This window comes from Orycteropus afer, unplaced genomic scaffold, assembly GCF_000298275.1.
Source record: "Orycteropus afer afer isolate SDZICR_OR568_19922 unplaced genomic scaffold, OryAfe1.0 scaffold00115, whole genome shotgun sequence".
Classification (NCBI taxonomy): domain Eukaryota; kingdom Metazoa; phylum Chordata; class Mammalia; order Tubulidentata; family Orycteropodidae; genus Orycteropus; species Orycteropus afer.
The window spans coordinates 6,355,107-6,370,294 of NW_006921702.1; the positions used below are offsets into that span (position 1 = coordinate 6,355,107).

General features: G+C 41.9%; 1 pseudogene; it reads left to right on the forward strand.

Moving 5' to 3' along the window:
• The first annotated feature begins 1,355 nt into the window (after positions 1-1,355).
• Positions 1,356-2,447, forward strand: LOC103199627 (annotated as a pseudogene).
• Positions 2,448-15,188: the final 12,741 nt, after the last annotated feature.

Consider the following 15,188-nt stretch of genomic DNA (forward strand, 5'->3'; position numbering starts at 1 on the left):
GTGGTTGGTGCATAAATTTGAATAATAGTCGTATTAACGGGTCTTCCTTGTAGGCATGTGGATATTATCCTATCACTGACAGCATTGTATTTCAGGACAGATCTTGAAACATCCTTTGTGATGATGACTGCCATGCCATTGCTCTTCAAACTGTCATTCCCGGCATAGTGGATCACATGGTTGTCTGATTCAAAGTGGCCAAAACCAGTCCATTTTATCTCACTAATGCTGAGGGTATCAATCTTTATGCATTCCATTTCCTTTTTGACAACTTCCAATTTTCCTAGATTCATACTTCATACATTCCATGTTCTGATGATTAATGGATGTCTGTAGCTGTTTCTCTTCAGTTTAAGTGGTGCCACATCAGCAAATGGAGGTCTCGAAAGCTTTGCCTTATCCATATGAGTAAGGCTGGGTTTACTCAGATTATGCAGCTCTTTCCCAGTCCTATTTGGAGAGCCTTCTAACCTTATTGGACTATTCATAAAGTTGCACGGTAATGTATCAAACTGTTTCTTTGCTATTCATAAGGTTTTCCTGGCCAATTCTTTGAGAAGTGGATGGCCTCTTCCTTCTTCCAAGTCTGTCTCAGTCTGTAAGCTGGGCTGATACCTGTGCACCATGTGCATCCTGCTGGGTTTGAAAAACTAGTGGCTTAGCCTCAAAACTCACATCAACACGTCACCATGGTAGGACAAACTGACAGACAGGTTTGTCTCCCTGTTGTAAACTTCTGGTACCACCCTTACCTAGGTCCCTGTGGCTGACTCCTCCTCTGTGCAGGTTCCTGGCCTTTTAATTCCCTTTCTCCCACTCTCCCACCCTGCTGCTTTGGGTGTGCCTTAGTTTCCTTCTCCTCATCTGGATCCCTGTGGCTGACTGCTCCTCTGTCCAGGTTCCTGGGCTTTTAATCCCCTTTCTCCTGATCTCCTGCCCTGCTTCTTTGGGTGTGCCTGGGTTCTCTCTCCTCACTTGGATCCCTGCGGCTGACTGCCACAAGACCTACTTTCCTTAGGCTTCTCCATCTATTGTCATGGTTCTACTCCAACACCATAAAGATATCTCCCGGGGACTTTGATGCCAGCCATTGAAGCACATTTCTGAAATGCTCGAAAGGATGTATAAAGCTTTGAAATGGAGAGATTCTAATACAATCATTGAAAATTTTCCCTCAGTTGGTCAACTGTTGGCAAAATCTTGCTGGAAGCCTTTTATCCCAGCAAATACATTTGTTTTCTCATAGACTTTAGGCACTTGGATTTGATATAAAAGAATGCGGCCTTTTTTTTGTCACTCAGGTGTGCACCTGCATATTACTCTGCTGGTTTGCTTACATCATTAGTGTCTGAACTCATAATCCTGTTAATGGATTTAACACTCAAAGGTGGATGGCTCCTGAACGAGTGACATCTCTGTCCCAGGTTTGCAGCCCCCTTGTCATTCTTCCAGAATTTGAACCCCTGGTTGAGGCTTTGCTCACCTACGAAGTAAATGAATCTCAAAAAATCCTCTGCCCTGAGTTCTTTGAATGAAGCCTTCTTACTGAAGATTTCTCTCTCAGCATTGGCTATTGTCTGCCTGTGGCTTTGCCATCTTCCCAACCTTGGAAAAGCAATGCTGCATCTTTTTGAAAAGCTACTCTCCAGTGAGATAAATTTTCTGCAGAGAATCAAATACTTTATAAAAGATTCATTGCTACTTCAAGCAGCCTGTCATCCAACCACATTCAGAATAGTAGGTGAGATGTTCAGGTTTGCTCTCTTAGGAACTGATGGAGCCCCAGAATTACTGGCCATTCTTTAAGTGTTCACATGATGATTTGTAGAAGCTCTGAAGAAAGAAAATAAGCAAGTGAAGTTTACACTCAAGACCTACTTTCCTTAGGCTTCTCCATCTATTGTCATGGTTCTACTCCAACACCCTAAAGATATCCCACAGGGACTTTGATGCCAGCCATTGAAACACATTTCTGAAATGCTCAGGGAAATAGTTGAAGGCCAGACTGATGGATTCTACAGAGGTGACTTTGAGAACAGTATTTTTTTTTTGTTCAGATGGTCTGATACCATGGTTGATGTGAGAAGCTGAAAGCTCAGATGCTGAATGTCCAGAAGCCCTTCTGCCCTTCTGTATCTCCTGGCACTCCCCTCTAGCACCCATGATGACAATCACCAGAGAGCACAGACATGGTAGAGGTGAAGGCAGTAATCACACAACTCACAAAGCTATTCAGGAATCCAACCTCTTGGGCTAGGATCTACAGACAGGAGCTGGAGAGAGGAGATGAACAGACCTCAGGCCTCTGGTGTGTCAACAGCTGATCAAGCACTTCCTCCTGAGCTTCCTGTTCTGGGTTCCTGGAGGCCACACCATCGCTGGGGGCAGTCATCACTCTTATAGCTCAAACTGAAAAGATAACCCACAAGATTATTGGCTTTCCTTGACCAGGCATTATACAGATACAGCTTTGCACTGAAGCCCCCAGATCTGGAACAGTGGCCTCATAGAGCTACAGGCTGAAGTCAAGTACTGCTCTGTTGACCATGCAGAGGCTCAGTGAGGCCAAAGGATAGGCCTCATATGTTTGTGCAATAAATGCCCTCTCTGAACTATGAGGATGAGCATGACATTTTATGGTGGTCTGGCTAGACAGATTTTTGAGCCCAAACAGGATTATTTCTTCAAATTACCTGCACCTTCTCATGTAGGATGTTAGAGAATCACTAAAGAAAAGTTTAGAGTAAAGTTTTCCCTTTTTCATGCATATCAAGTCAAGATGCACAAGTATTATTGGAATACTTCTAAGCCTTTGCACCAAGAAATTTGTCATGAGCCAGTGATGAAATTAGAGAGTAATTTATTCTTTGCCCACATGTCTATTTTTTTTTTTTTAATAAGGTAATTACAACTGTTACTTTGTTTGCTCCATAGGGATCTGAGGCTTTCTTTGTATAAGATAAATCTGGACTTTCTTGCTTTCCTAAGAAATTCTTCATCCAGAAAAGTAAAAATCCTTTTAGTTTCCCTCTAGCCTCCCCAACCTTCTCAACTAGGGGAAAACAGAACACACCAAAGGCCAGAGGCAAAGGAGGTGACAGGACACTAGGCAAGGGTGGACATATGCTATCACCATTTGTGACAGCAGCACCCATTAGGGATGAAATACAGCCAGTACTATTACTAACCCTTTTGGGTTTGCATTTTGCTAAATAGTGACAGCTATGAAAAGAGCTCATATTATGCACTTCAAAGATGGCCAGCAGGTGAGGGTGTAGGGTGTGTTTTAGAAGCATTACGAGAAATTATTGTATCAATTGTTCTGTACAACGAAAATGGCAATTTGAAATCCTTAATAAAGAATTGGTAACTCCAGTATTAATTTTTTTTAAAAAAAAGAGCCAAAATCAACACCTTAACCTAGCACCTCCAACAGTTAGAAAAAGAGTATCAAAAAGTGCCTACAGTCACCAGAAGAAAAGAACTAATAAAGACTCAAGAAAAAATAAATGAAATGGAATTAACAGTAGAGTCAGCAAGAGTGGAAGTTGGCTCTTTGAAAAGATTAATAAAATTGACAAACACTGGCAATTCCTACAAAGGAAGAGAAGAAGATGCAAATAACATGAATAAGAAATAGAATGGGCAATGTCACAACAGAACAAACCAGAATAAAAAGGATAATATCAGGATACTATGAAGAACTGAAGGAGCTCTGCTAGCACAGAGCCTAAGGCCTGATTGCTAACCAGAAGGTTGGTGATTGCTAACCAGAAGATTGGTGATTGAAGGCCACAAACCACTCTGCAGAAGCAAGACTGGGCAATCTACTTCTGTAAAGATTTACTGCCTCAGAAACCCAATGTGGGTAGCTATGAGTCAGAATTGACTTGATGGCAGTAGGTTTTATGAACAATTGTACTCCAACAAATTTGAAAACCCAGAAGAAATGGACAAATATCTAGAAACACACAAACTACTTAAACTAACATAGACTGAGGTAAAAGATATGAGGAACACTGCTAGATAGGTAGAGACAAGTAATGATTTGAGTGAAGAGAAGGGAAATGTACCAAATGTGAGTGATCAACACGGTGGTGTTGTGGAAGAGGAAGACATAGAGGTATAGACAAAAATGATGAACCCTTTTGCACATACAACACTCCATTGTCAGTGATGGCAAACACTGATCTATGGGTGGACAAAAGGGTGGACAGGCTGAACAGTTATGAATGGCTATGCAGGGGAAGTGTGCCCATAACCATGTATAGGATTGGCAGACAATGTTTCTACAAGTGTATTTGTATGTTGTGTAAGAATTTCTAGGTATATAGTAGTGCTGACAAAAGGCAAGGTTGTAGTCCCTTCTTGGCCACAGCCAGCTACCCAGAGGGCATGAGTAGTTGGACCTGTGGACTTGGGAGCATGGTCACAGGGGATATCAAGCTCAATTGGAGTAACATACTACACAAAAACATTGTTCCACATCTTACTTTGGCAAGTAGCGACTGGGATCTTTAAAGCTTGCAAGCAGCCATCTAGATGCAATGATGGGTCTCTCCTCATTCAGAGCAAAGAAGAATGAAGAAAACCAAAGATTCGTGGAAACAATTAATCCAGCTGACTGGTACGCCCTGCAATCCTTAGCCTGTATGACTAAGAGACCAGAAGAACTAGATGGTGCCCGACTATTACTGTCAACCACTCAGAGGGGGTTCTATGTAGGAGATCCTGGATAGAGTGGGAGAACAATGTGGAACAAAACTCAAAATCATAAAGTAAATAAATGAAAGGACCAGTTTTGCTGGTCTGATAGAGCCTGGTGGAATCCCTGAGACTATGGCTCCTAGCTGCCCTTCAGATCTGGAATTGAACCCACTCCTGTGACTTCCAGCCAAACAAAAGACAGGCATATGAGCTGAACATTTACATAAAGAAGATGCAGTCCTTGGAGAGATCAATCATGGTTTACACAGGGAGACAGCTCAGGGGGCAGGAATGAATGCAAGGGAAGGACACAAGGAAGAGGTCGTTATGGGGAGGAAGTGGGAGGAGAGCTGTTGCCTCATGGGAGATTACAGTCAATGTCGTGAGACAACGTGTGTGTGAACTGCTATATGGAAGATGAATTTGATCTGTAAACTTTCACCCAAATCACAATTAAATTAAGAAAAAAAAAGACATTAAAAATTATTTACCACCTTGGAAACCCAATGGAGATCTATATGAATTAGAATTTACTCAGTGGCAGGTTTTTTTGTTGTTTAAATCTATATATGGTGGTAGGTATATTCCCTTTTGCTTACACTTACTTACCTGATCATCTTGCCTCTCTACCTCTGTAGTTGTTGTTAGATGCTGTCAAGTTCTCTCTGACTCATAGTCAAAACACTACCTTGTGCTGTGGCAGCCTCACAATCCTTGCTATACCTAAGCTTATCATTGGAGACACTGTATCAATCTATCTCCTTGAGGGTTTTCCCCTTTTTCACTGACCCTCCACTTTACCAAGCATGATATCCTTCTCCAGTGAATGGTCCTTTCTGACAACATGACTAAAGTAGGTAAGAAGAAGTCTGGCTACTTTCACTTCCAAGGAGAATTCTGGTTGCACTTTTTCCAGGACAGACTTGTTAGAGTTGTCTTCTGGCAATCCTTGGTACCCTCAGTATTCTTTGCCAATACCACAACTCAAAAGCTTCAACTCTTCTTAGGTCTTCCTTATTCATTGTCCAGCTTTCACATGCATATGAGGATATTGAAAATACCATGGCTTGTGTTAGGTGCACCTCAGTCTTCAGAGACATCTTTGCTCTTTGGCACTTTAAAGAGGTCTTTGCAGCAAATATGCCCCGAGCAATATGTTGTCTGATTTCTTGACGGCTTCTTCCATTGGTGTTGATGGTGGAACTAAGTAATATGAAATCTTTGATAACTTCAATCATTTCTCCATTTATTGTGATGCTGCTTCTTGGTCCAGTTGTGAGGATTTTTATTTTCTTTATGTTGAGGTGCAATCCATACTAAAGTCTGGAGTCTTTAATATTTATTAGTAAGTGCTTCAAGACTTCTTCACTTTCAGCAAGCAAGCTTGTGTCATTTGCATACCCCAGGTTGTTAATGAGTCTTCCTCCAATCCTGATGCTCTATTCCTCTTCCTATGGTCCAGATTCTCAGATTACTTGCTCAGCATATAGATTGAATAAGTATGGTGAAAAGATACAACCCTGACACACTCTGTTCCTGATTTTAAACCATGCAGTATCGCCTTGTTCTGTTTGAACAACGGCCTCCTGGTCTATGTACAGGTTCTTCAAGAGCACAATTAAGTGTTCTGGAATTCCCATTTTTCTCAATGTTACCATAATTTGTTACAATCCACATAGTCAAATGCTGTATCCACCTGTAAATTAATGTTTGTTATTTCTGATAATGCCATTTGGTGTATATAATATTATTTACTTTTGTTTTCAGTACTTCTTGTGCACTTCTCCGTGTCTTCCTTTTCCTTAGTGATATTGTGCTGGTCATTTGCTTTTGGTATATAACCTTTCCCTTCACCCAAATCAACACGTCTCTTACCTGCGTAGCAATTTTTTCCTCACTCCCCTCCCATTCCTGGTAACCAAAAAAGAAAATTTTGTTCCATGTGTAAACTTTTCCTTGACTTTTTACAACAGTAAACTCAAACAGTATTTGTCATTCTATAATTGACTTATTTCACTCACCATAACATCCTCCAAGTTCAGCTATGTTATGAAGTGTTTCTCAGATTCTTCATTATTCTTCCACGTTGCATGTTATCTATTGCATGTATGTAGCATAGTTTGGTTATCCATTCATCCATTGATGAGTGCTTAGGTTGTTTTCATCTCTTTGCTATTGTGAATAGTGCTGCAATGAACAATAACATGGATGCACATGTATCTATTTGTTTCCTGGATAAATGAGTGGTGGTTGGTTGGTAATAGAATTCTACATTAGAAATTGTTTTCCTTTAAAATATTCAAGGCATTTCTCCATTTTCTTACAGATTCTAAGTTTTTATTGTCAGTATTCTATTAAGATGTCTAATGTCTTTCCAGGAGCTCTGGTAGCATAGTGCCTAAGGCATTTGACTGCTAACCAGAAGGCTGGTGGTTCAAACCCACCAGACACTCCTCAGAAGAAAGATGGGGCAATCTACTTCCTTAGTGATACTGCCTCGGAAACCCAAGGAGGGGTCGCTACGAGTCAGGTCTGACTTGATGACACATAGCAACAACAACAACAACAACAATATCTTTCTGAGTCTAATCCTTCCATGGGGAGCTGACAGGCTCACAGGGTGAGGGATAGAGCAAAGGCTGCAAACTCAGTTGCCAGCGAGGGTCAAATCAACAGTGTAAATTGAGGAAGTGGGCAAATTGGTGGCTGGGTGGTGAACTGGAGAGTTCTTGTCTCTGAAAGGTGCAGCCAGCCAGTGTTTACCCCCCCTTTTTTTTTTGTTTGTTTTGTTTTTGTCATAAGGGAATGTGGACCTGATGTTGCTGGATCTTAGAATTTTTTTAAATGGTCAAAAATCCTAATTTAATGTGAATTCCCTAAGTTTTAAAGGTTAAAATTATTTATAGATTTAAAAACTCTGTATGGACTAAACCAAACATATCTTCAGTGCAAATATAGCAGAGAAGCTGTCAGTTTCAACTTAATAGGAGAAGAGAATGCTGAAGACTTAAATTCCTCATACTAGTGTTTGTTGCTTTTCTAACCACAACTCAAATAAAACACTCAACCCCACAATGTTGTTGTTAAGTGCCTTCGAGTCATTTCTGACTCATAGCGACCCCATGCACAGCAGAACGAAACACTGCCCGGTCCCGTGCCAGCCCCACAATCCCTGCTATACTTGAGCCCATCATCGCAGCCACCGTGTCAACAATCATTGAAGGCCTCCCCCTCTTTTGTCGACCCTCCACCCTACCAAGCATGACATGCTTCTCCAGGGAATGGTCCCTTCTTACAACATGACCAAAATAGGTGAGATGAAGTCTGGCCATTCTTGCTTCCAAGGAGCATTCTGGCTGCACTTCCTCCAGGACAGATCTGTTAGTTCTTTTAGCAGTCCACGGTACTTTCAACATTCTTCACCAGCACCCCAATTCAAAAGCATCAACTCTTCTTCGGTCTTCCTTATTCATTATCCAGCTCTCACATGCATACGAGGTGATTGGAAATATCATGGCTTGTGTCAGGCGCACCTTAGTCCTCAAGGAGATATCCCTGCTCCTCAGCACTTGAAACAGTTCCTTCGCAGTTGACTTTCCCAATGCTACACGTCGTCTAATGTCTTGACTGCTGCTTCCGTTGGCATCGATTGTAGAAACAAGCAACATGAACTCTTTGACAACCTCAATCTTCTCTCCATTTATTGTGATGCTGCTCATTGGTCCAGTTGTGAGGATTTTTGTTTTCTTTATATTGAGACGTAATCCATACTGCAGACTGCATTCTTCAACCTTCATCAGTAGGTGCCTTAAGTGATCCTCACTTTCAGCAAGCAAATTTGTATCGTCTGCATATCTCAGGTTGTTAATGATTCTTCCTCCAATCCTGATACCACATTTTTCTTCATATAATCCAGCAACCCCAGAATAGCAGGATGTATATTCTTTTCAGGTGCACATTAAATATTTATCAAGACAGAAATTATTTAGAGCCATAAAGGAAATCTCAAAAAATGTGAAAAGAGTCAAGTCATAGAAAGTGTGCTCTCTTACCCCAACGGAATTAAATTGGCAATCAATAACTGGAAGTTGTACATGGAGTCACCATAAATCAGGGGCCAACTTAATGAAAGCTAACAAAATCTCTTAGTTGATGCCAAATCTATATTTACTTTTATTTTTACCTGTATACTTCGCTTAGTATTTTATCATGCTATTCATTGAACCAAGAATCATGGGACCTGGACCTAATCCCAAACCTTTTTTCCTTTGGGTGAGCTTTCTGGCCTACTGGTATAAAATAAGCAGTAGAAAGATAGGGCTGCTGCCCATGCAAAATAATGTACCAGGGAAGAAGAGCATGCCTGCAGGAGGGAGGGGCCATTCTTCATCATTGCATGACTGAAATATTTGCTAGCTTCCTAGTATGCTCACATTTTTCATATGAATTTAAAGAAATATGAGAACCAAGTTTGTGCATTTTGGACCATATGAAGAAAATACCTCAGTGATTTAGAATGAGCGAAGTCCCTTGATTGGGCACACACTAATGCTGCCCCTTCTTTTTCATCTATCTGTCAGGTCTCCCCAACAAACCTCAATGTTTTTATAATCTCTGTGCCATTTGGGTTTCTGATTCATCTCCTGACAATGTTTATCCATAACCAGCAAAGTGTCAGTGCCCAGCACATAGTCTGCACTTGAAAACCATTTGCCAAATAAAGAAGTTCATTAATAACCTTGTTTTGATTTTCTCTAGTTATACTCTGGGCTGCCTCCTGCCCTGTCCCTAGCTTGTTCTCCTTGTGACCTTCTCTGAGCAGACAGAAAGTCCTCCGGACAATGACAGTGAGGTAGAAGCAGTGTGTAGATGCCATGGCCCTTTGTGTAGTCTTACAATTATGTTTCAGATGGTGTTGTGTGTGGCCGAAAGGCCACATGAGATCTGCTACCATATCCTTAATACACACACACACACACACACTTTGGTTTGCTGTCAAAGTTGCAGTCACCAGAATCAGGTGTTGATGCATTCCTACTCTCTCTCAGAGGCATAGGACCCAGAGAGCAGGTGGCTTGACACATCCCCTTAGAATCCTGGGTATGCAGGGCTCTCAGCTTCGAGTCCTCTTCACATGAGGGTTTATTTTAGTTACTTAGTGCTGCCATAACAGAAATACCACAACACAGGTAGCTTTAAAGGGTAGAAATTTATTTTCTTACAGTTCTGGAGGCTAAAAGTCCAAATCAAGGTCTTGGTCCTGTCAACTCCTTCTGTTAGCCTCTCTTTTACTTTATGTTGTCTGTCAGTGATCCTTGGCATTCCTTGACATATGTCTTCCTCCTATATGCATCTCTGTCTATTCTATATGAAGGTGTAGGACCCATCTTACACTGATGTGCCCTCTTTAACATAGCAAAAGAAAAGCCCTATTTCCAAACAGGATCACAGCCATAGGTACAGAGGTTAGGATTTCAACATATATTTTTGGGCAACACAATTCAATCCATAAGGGGGTCAACAAACCTTCTAGCACATGGATGAAGATGCTTTTGCAGTCGTCAGTTCTAGAGACACTGAAATTAAGATCCCACATTTTAGTAATTTAGAGATCCTCAGAGATTTCTACAGGGACACAGAGGAAGTGCTTGATTAGGAGATATTTAAACTGACTCAGGCATGGGGGTTGGGGAAGGCAACAAGGCCTGCATACTTTTGCATAGGATGCCAGTTGTCCCTCTAAGAATCCTTTGTCTCTGTCCTATAGAGGACTTATCCTAAGTGGTTACAGAGCCCTGGATCTAAGGAACTGTACAAGAGAGAACAACTTCTGGGAACATAATGGGACATTTTGGGCACTAGGCTTGTGATTAACTTCACACCATTGAATCTAAGAGTTGACTTGTGCCAACATGCATGCTGGGTTCATAGAACCAGAACCCTCTCCTTGCAAATGCTAAGAACAAAGAGAGGCACTCATAGCAAGAACAGAAAATTTTGATTGCCTAAGAGTGCGCCTAAGGCACTTGACTGCTAACCAGAAGGCTGGTGGTTCAAACCCACCAGCCACTCCTTGGAAGGAAGGTTGGGCAATCTACTTCAGTAGTAATGCCTCCTCAGAAACCCAAGGAGGGGTCGCTATGAGTTGGGTATGAATAGATGGCACATAACAATGACAACAAGAGTGCATGAGCCTTGAGGATCCTACCAAGGAGGGAAGAGGGCTTGTGAGCATGGTGTCCAGGGATGATTCCAGACGGACCTGAAATCAATGGTGTTTTACTTTGTAATATCATTGTCCCATGTGAGGCTGATGTGAGCCAGTGAAGTCTGAGTATACTTGGTGGGGGGATGTTTCAACTGTGAATGATAGGACTCAATTGATCTTTATTATCATCTCTTTCCAGAATTTACCAATGTATGCCTCTTCTTCCAGGAATTCCCCACATTATCTTTGCAGATACCTCAGGTTGTTCACCTGCTGAAGCTTCTAAAGATATGCCAAATTACCCTCTTTCTTTTTTGTCCGGGCAGCAAATATGTGTTACCTGCTCTTTTTACTGATGTTAAGTTGAACTCTTTTCTAGGATCTCCTTCATCCATTCAACAAAAATGCAACCACATATGCCTATTATGTGTCAAGGACTGTAGTAAGCAAGGGGGGATAAGTATGATGGAAATATCCGTATCTTGTTGTAGTAGAGCAAAAGAAGTCCCTGTTAGAAGTCCAGTGGTTATCCAGTGCTATTGTTGTTGTTGTTATGCACCATCGAGTTGGACCTGACTCATAGCAACCCCTCCTTGGGTTTCTGAGGCTGTATCACTATAGAAGTAGATTGCCCAGCCTACCTTCTGAGGAGTGGCTGGTGGGTTTGACCTCCAGCCTTCTGGTTAGCAGTCGAGTGCCTTAGTCCAGTGCTATAGGCCACAATAAATAAACAAGACAGATTGTCACATCTATGCTGAGCTGCTTCATGATCTGTGAATGTTCTCACACTGGTACATGCTTGTATAATTTATTTTTTATCTAGAACTAGATGGCATCTTGGGAGTACACACCACACTTTAGGATGAATCTAAAATTGCCTTTCTTATGTTATAGCAGAGAAAGAAGTGAACTTACATCTGGTCTCCCTAGGAAATGGTAGGTGCTCAGGTAAGTGTTCCTCCATCCTTGGCTGTAATAGGAGATTGTTGTTGTTGTTAGGTACAACTGAGTCAGTTTCAACTCATAGTGACCCTATGTAGAACAGAACGAAACACTGCCTTGTCCCGTGTCACCCTCACAATCGTTGCTATGTTTGAGCCCATTGTTGTAGCCACTGTGTAAATCCATCACATTGAGGGTCTTCCCCTTTTTGGCTGACTTACTACCATACCAGGCATGATATCCTTCTCCAGGGACTGCTCACTCCTGATAATATGGCCAAAAGTATGAAAGTGGAAGTCTGGCTCTTCTGACTTCTAAGGAGCATTCTGGCTGTACTTCTTCCAAGACAAATTTGTTCATTCTTCTGGCAGTCCATGGTCTATTCAGTATTCTTTGCCATCACCATAATTCAAATTCAGATTCTTCTGAAGTTTTCCTTATTGTCCAGCTCTCACATGCATGTATGAGGCTAATGAAAATAATATAACTTGGGTCAGGTGCATCTCAGTCCTCAAAGTGACTTCTTTGCTCTTTAACACTTTAAAAAGATCTTCTGCCACAGGTTTTCATAATGCAATACATTGTTTGATTTCTTGGCTACTGTTTCCATAAATATTGACTGTGGATCCAAGTAAAAAGAAATACATGACAACTTCAATCTTTTCTCCATATATTGTGATGTTGATTCTTCGTCCACTTGTGAGGATTTTTGTTTTCATTATGTTGAAGTGTAATCCATACAAAAGTCTGGAGGCTTTGTTCTTTATTACTAAGTGCTTCAAGACTTCTTCACTTTCAGCATGTAAGCTTATGTCATCTGCTTTTGCAGGCTGTTAATAAGCCTTCCTCCAATCCTGATGCCACATTCTTCTTCATATAGTAAGCTTCTCAGATTATTTGCTCAGCATGTAGATTTCAATCTCCTGAAATGCCCAACCCCTCTCCTTTTTTTTTTAATTATCCTTTACAAATTTACAGAGCAGAGGTTGTTTTACATTCAACATTTCATGTACATTTGGTTTCACTCCCCAATTACCATCCCCAACCCTAACTCATTCTCCTCCCCTCCCTTCCCAGTAACTGCTCCCCACCTTGGACCCCTCACAGTTATGCACTCCTGTGTGTCCTGCATTTTCTCCCCGTGAATGTTGCCCCACTGATGTCCTGTGGTCGATTGCTCCAAGGGATGCATCTCCATAGAATATGTGGATGCTTCACCCTGGGTTGAGTGATCTCCGAGTATGTCTTGTTTACTATTGGGCTGAGAGTCAAATCCTGGGAATGACTTTTATTCAAGGCCCGAAGTGAATCCCAGGGCCATAGTATTGGGGGTCCCACCAGACTCCATCTGACCAGTAATTATGGTCATTATTGTGTTTTGGGATTTTGTTACTCATTTTTCCTCCCACTCTATCCAGAATCTCCAGTTTTGATCCTTTCCCAAGTGATTGGCATTGATAGATGGGCAACGTCTAGTTCTTCTAGTCTTGAGGTCCATGATGTCCTAGGGCTAATTGCTTCCAAATGTCCTTGGCTTTTTGCACTCTTCTTAGTTTCTGATGATAGGAGACCGTAATCTGCATCTTGGATGGGTGCTTGAAAATTTTTAAGACCCCAGTCGCTACTCAACAATGTAGGCTGTGGAACAAGATTTTTATGTATTTTGTTGTGCCAATTGAGTCTGGTGTCCCCGAATACTATAGTTCTGACTCAGTAGATCCAGTGGATCTCTCTCCCACAATGTCTTGCTGTCTGTGAGGGATTGCACTATGTCTGTGTTCTGTTGTTTCTGTAAGGATTGCAGGTATTTTGTATCACTGGTATTTGTGCAAGATTAGCCTCAGCTGAATCTATCCTTGGTCTAGAGTATAATCCTGTTCACTGATCCCCATCTGATCTTCTCAGATGTTTATGTGTTCATCGATAGCCTAGTGTTTGGTGTTAATGGTAATGCAGTATTGTAGATATACTAGTATTAGCCTCTGTTGCCTATATCTTATGTGCACCATTTGGTGTCCTCCCTTTCCCTAATGTTATTATGGTGGTCACAGACTCTTTCCATACCATTCCTCCACTTTCCCACCTCAGTGTGTGCCTCCCCCAACTACCCTGAAATTATTCTCTCCCCTTTCCTTCACACCCCAATAACCTACAAAGTGAGTTCCCTTCCTTAAGCAAACCCTTCCTTGTCTGTTTAAAGTAACAGGTTCATACAATATTTGTCCTTCTGCGATTGACTTATTTCATTTGGCATAATGTCCTTCAGGCTCATCCATGTTGTGAGATGATTAGCATATCCTTCTTTGTTCTTCAGTGTAGCATAGTATTTCATTGTGTGAATGTACCATAATTTGGTTATCCATTCATCTCTTGATGGACATTTAGGTTGTTTCCATCTCTTTGCTATACTGAATTGTGCTGTGATGAACATAGGTGTGCATATGTCTGTTTGTGTCCTGCCTCTCATCTCTTTAGGATATATTCCTAGTAATGGAATTGCTTGTTCAAATGGTATGTCTATTTTCAGTTTTTTGAGGGAACACCATACCATTTGCCACAATGATTATACCATTTTACAGTCCCAACAGCAGTGTATAAGAGTTCCAATCTCTCCGCAACCTCACCGACATTTGTTATTTTTTGTCTTGTTGAACTTTGCCCTATTATTGCTGGGGTGAGATGATATCTCATCATTATTTTGATTTGCATCTCTCTAATGACTAAAGTATGAATCTAGGAAAAAAGCCTTGAACCCGGACAGAAGAGCAGTCATCCCCAGGGTTACAGGTAAGGAGGGACAACACAGGGATGCCCAGAGTAGCAGGCCGGAAGAACAGGAGAAAGGAGATAAAATTCAGGAAGCCAGAGAGAAGAGCAATCACCCGAAGAGATTAGGTGAGGAGGGGAAACTCAGGCCCGCCCAGAGTAGCAGGCTGGCAGAGCAGGAGAAAGGGGATAAAAACCTTGAACCCGGACAGGAGAGCAGTCAGCCCCAGGGTTACGGGTCAGGAGAGACAATGCAGGGACGCCCAGAGTAGCAGGCCAGAAGAGCAGGAGAAAGGGGATAAAATCCAGGAAGCCAGAGAAAAGAGCAATCAGCCAAAGGGATTAGGTGAGGAGGGAAAACTCAGGCCCGCCCAGAGTAGCAGGCTGGAAGAGCAGGAGAAAGGGGATAAAAACCTTGAACCCGGACAAAAGAGCAGTCAGCCCCAGGGTTACAGGTGAGGAGAGAAAATGCAGGGATGCCCAGAGTAGCAGGCCGGAAGAGCAGGAGAAAGGGGATTAAAAGCCAGGAAGCCAGACAGAGGAACAGTCAGCCACAGGGACCCAG